This window comes from Pteropus vampyrus, unplaced genomic scaffold (genome assembly GCF_000151845.1).
Source record: "Pteropus vampyrus isolate Shadow unplaced genomic scaffold, Pvam_2.0 Scaffold1353, whole genome shotgun sequence".
In the NCBI taxonomy this organism is placed as follows: domain Eukaryota; kingdom Metazoa; phylum Chordata; class Mammalia; order Chiroptera; family Pteropodidae; genus Pteropus; species Pteropus vampyrus.
The window spans coordinates 1-3,938 of NW_011890134.1; the positions used below are offsets into that span (position 1 = coordinate 1).

The 3,938-nt window shown below is 64.7% G+C and overlaps 1 pseudogene; it reads left to right on the top strand.

Annotated features, from left to right (window-relative positions):
- Positions 1 to 1,121: 1,121 nt before the first annotated feature.
- LOC111734468 lies at positions 1,122 to 1,240 on the top strand (annotated as a pseudogene).
- Positions 1,241 to 3,938: the final 2,698 nt, after the last annotated feature.

Sequence of the window (3,938 nt, forward strand, 5' to 3'; positions counted from 1 at the left end):
GGGCTCGGGGGCGGCTCGGGGAAGCCATGGGAAGCGGGCGGCGTTCTTGCCAACGTGCCTGAACAAAGCCGCCCCCCGCGTCCCTGTGCCGTTCCCAGCTCCAGGCGCCCTGGCGGGGCCAGAGCTGTTGCCCAGCTGGTCCCAGAGCCGCGATCACGTAGGTCAAGTGCACACGACTTCCTGGTGGGCTCACAGTCCCTCCGAAGCCTCGACTTTGCTTTCAGACGAGCTGGGGGTGACACGGGAGCTACTGGTCCTGTTCGCTCCTCCCGGGCCTGACCTGTTCCTGGTCTCTGGGCCTCTGCTCCCTGGCCCCCTCCGCGGGGGGTGTTCCCCAGAGGCAGAGGCAGGGGTCAGTGCGGGGCGGGAGGAGGAAGAGCCAGGCTAGGTGGCACTGGGGGGCTCGGCACCGCCACCCCGTGACACCTTCATCCAGCACGTGTTTGGCGCCCGCCGCAGGCTGGGCACTGTGCCAGACGTGCCACTCTGGGCCAGCAGCCTGCCCTCATGGGGCTTGCGGCCAAGTCTGACACGAGGGCCGGCCGGGTTGGCAGGTGGGCGGCACTGGTGACCCCCGCCCAGGAGGAGGCTGTGTTGGAGAGCCGAGGGGTGGGGGGCAGACTGCAGAAGGCGGTGGAGGAACGGGGGGTGGGCACGGGAGAAGCAGCGATGGCACCTGACTGGAGCAGGAGACGCCGGCCTGCCGTGGCAGCCACGTTTGTGAGGCTGGGGCGAGGGCTCCCAGACAGTGCTAGGGGACATTCAGGCCAAGGGTACGTCGGCGGGCTGAGTGTACTGGCCCCGGGCCATGCGGCTCACCCCCAGCGCCATCTGTTCCTCTGTCCCTCGCCGTCAGAGCATCCCAGTGCCGGGGAAGCTGCAGAGCGGGCCGTCCGGGGCCCTGCAGCCCTCCGGTCCGCCCAGGGCCGGCCGCTGACGGAGCTTTTCTGGACAGCAGGGCACGGCTTAGGCGTGGGTCGCTAACCAGCCCCCGGCTCGGCACGTTTCCTGAGAGTCTCTAAGATTCAGGTTTGGACGTGGTTCCGTAGCGTAGCGGTTAACACATCCGCTTTACACGCGGAAGGTCCTGGGTTCGCGCCCCAGTGGAGCCACGGTCCCTGGTCTATGGTCATGCCACCCTGAACGTGCCCGATCCCGTCCGATCGTGGAAGCTAAGCAGGGTCGGGTCTAGATAGTACTTGGGTGGGAGACCACCTTGGAAGACCAGGTGCTGTAGGCATAAATTAAAAACAAAAAGATTCGGGTTTAAGTTCCGCAACCAATTTTATTTTAGTTACATGTGCCTGGTTTTGCAAAGAAATGACAGCTTCCCAGTTCGTCTGTGAACCCGTACCTGGAAGTCACACCCTCATACTGTCACTGCAGGCCAGAAGTCACCTCTAAGGGGATGCGCCCACATCACATGCCCCCCACCCCAACTCCTCAGCCGCCTCTAGCAGACAGCGTAGGGAACAGCTCACCAAAAAGAAGCCATTGTGTGTCGCGGGTGTTCCCAGGCTGTGTGGAGGTCAGGGAATGCGCCCTTGACCTTCAGAACCCGGGGCGCTGGGCGGGGTGTGTGCCGAGCATTCTTCCCCGGCAGTCGGCCTCCCTGCTCCCTGTGCCTTGCCGCCCTGTAAGAACAGCAGCAGCTCCTTGGGCGAGGTGTGTGGTCCTGGGAACAGAAATGCCACTTCGTCCCATCAGCCTGTCAGGCACCCGTGGGGGGCAGTGCTGGCGAAATGTGAGCTGCGGTGTGGAGGCCCCTCGGGGCCCAGTCCCCGTCACCAGGTGCTCCCTGGGTGCCTGCTGCACAGGAGCCGTGCCAGACTTCTGCAGTCGGCTTGTGGCACGGCGGTGGGAGTGGGGCTCTGGCAGTGGAGTGGCAGCTTCGAGCCGGCATTCCGGGTGCCACCGCCATCTGCACGAGCCAGGCTCCTGTCTGAGCCATTTCCCACCAGGATGTGGCACAGTTGTTTCATGGGCCCTGGCAGGCGTCCGTGAGGGTGCACGCAGCGTGCCCCTGCTCTCTGGACCCTGTCACAAGGCTGTCACCAGCAGTGGGATGTTGAGAAGCTGGAAAACGGGGTGGCCCGGGGGGAGCTCACGATGTTGGGAGCTGCCCCCTCTGTCGGCTGGCTGCCAGCCTCCCCTCCTGGACTGTGCCTCCGCCCATCGCCATCATGTGTGGGTCCCCGAGCCTTCCTGCAGTGAGCCCTGTGACACTGGCCACGCCCGTGGGTTTGCTAGTGCCCACTCTCCCCCAGGACGGGAAGCCACATGAGGCCAGAGACCAGGTCCGGGTCTGGCTGCCACACCCCCAGGGCGAGCACCCCAGGTGGAAGGTGTGGCGTGTGTGCCAATCCCTCTGCACTGGGACCCGCGGCGAGAGCATTGGTCACCAGGAGTGGAGATGACAGGCTGCCAGGCGGGGCGTGCCTGGGGCAGGCGGTGCAGGAGGGGGCGCTGCTCGCTCACGTCCATGAGCCTTTCCGTCCTGCAGAGGGTGGATTTGTTGGGGACCTGGCGTCTTGGAAGGTTTGGTGACATGGGGCAGACTGCAGGCCTAGTGGACAAGGGTGCTGCCAGGATGGGGTGGGCCAGTCAGCCAAGGTCTGGACCAAGGCTGGTCAGAGGGCCTGGCTGGCAGCAGGGGCCAGGGTCGTGGCTCAGGCTGTCCAGCCCGGGGATGGGATGACGAGGGTCGGTGGCGGGGTCTTCTGGCTGGCTCCGCGGGTATGTCTTAACGGTTCGGTTCCGTTCACGTACACATGGTTCAGAAGGTGCAGAACGCATCAGCCGTGACTGGGAGGCCTGCTGGGTGGGCAGGCCCCACTCAGGGATTCGGCAAGGGGCGTGCCTGGCGCGGGGAGGCCAGGGCCCGAGGAGAGAAGGCAGGGGTGGCAGGGGTCACCGCACACGGATACACGTGCTGCAGCTTTAAAGGAATCACCTGCCACCAGGTTGGTACCATGTACTGGTAAAGTTACGACGGTCACAAACCCCAGCAGGAGTGAGTGCACGCTGGGTGAGGACGCGCCCCGTCCCTGCTGGATTCTGACTGCGTGACACATGCTACGTCATTCTGTCAGTCGTGTCTGGGAATCAGGGCGCTTGGCAGCGCGTCTCGTTGGACATGGTCAGCGTTAGCGTGGCCGTCTCCGTCGCCGTCCCGTCTGCCTAACTGGCACTGAGGGATGAGGAGCCGGGCCCGCCGGAGCCGAACCAGAGCTCATCAGCAGACACTCGGGGGCTTCCCGTTTGCTGGGGACTCGAGACAGGAGCGGGGGCGCCCTCCCCGAGCCCTGTGCGGTGCCGGTGGAGCGCCGAGCCCGGGCACCGAGCACGGATGTTTTCCCGGCGCGTCGGCCGTGGCTTTGGAAGGTGCTTCCCTCTGGCTCCGAGCTCAGTTTCCTCCCCCAGCGCGAGTTTATTTTCTTAGTGGTTCAGTGAGATTCCATTTCTCAGCACCTTTGGCGGTGCAGAACGTCAGCCAGATGAGTCCCTCGCGTGCCAAAGTGCCCTTTGTTTTTTAAGTCAGTTTTTCGCTGAGTGTAACCTACGGAGAGGTGTGGGGTCGGAGTCTCCAGCTGGCTGGGTTGTCACCCGTGACTCCCACCCAGGTCAGGCACAGAGCAGAGTAGCCCAGAGCCCGCTGGCTCCTGCCATTGGAGACCCTTTAGCATGTCACACAGATGACCGGGGGCGTGGGCGTCGGCTGCGTCACGGAAGCTGCGGCTCGTTCCCGCCAGCGGCGGTGCGGTGCTCTAGCAGACGGTGTGCGAGGCTTGTTTCTCGCTCGTTTCTCCGTTTCCCAGCTGTGGGTGTGCGGGGCACACGGCAGGCGCCAGCGTGGCGGTTGGTGGTGCGTAGGCCTCGGAATCAGGCTGCCCTGGGTTTGGGTCCCAGGCTCCCCGGTTTTCACTGTGTGACCCGGG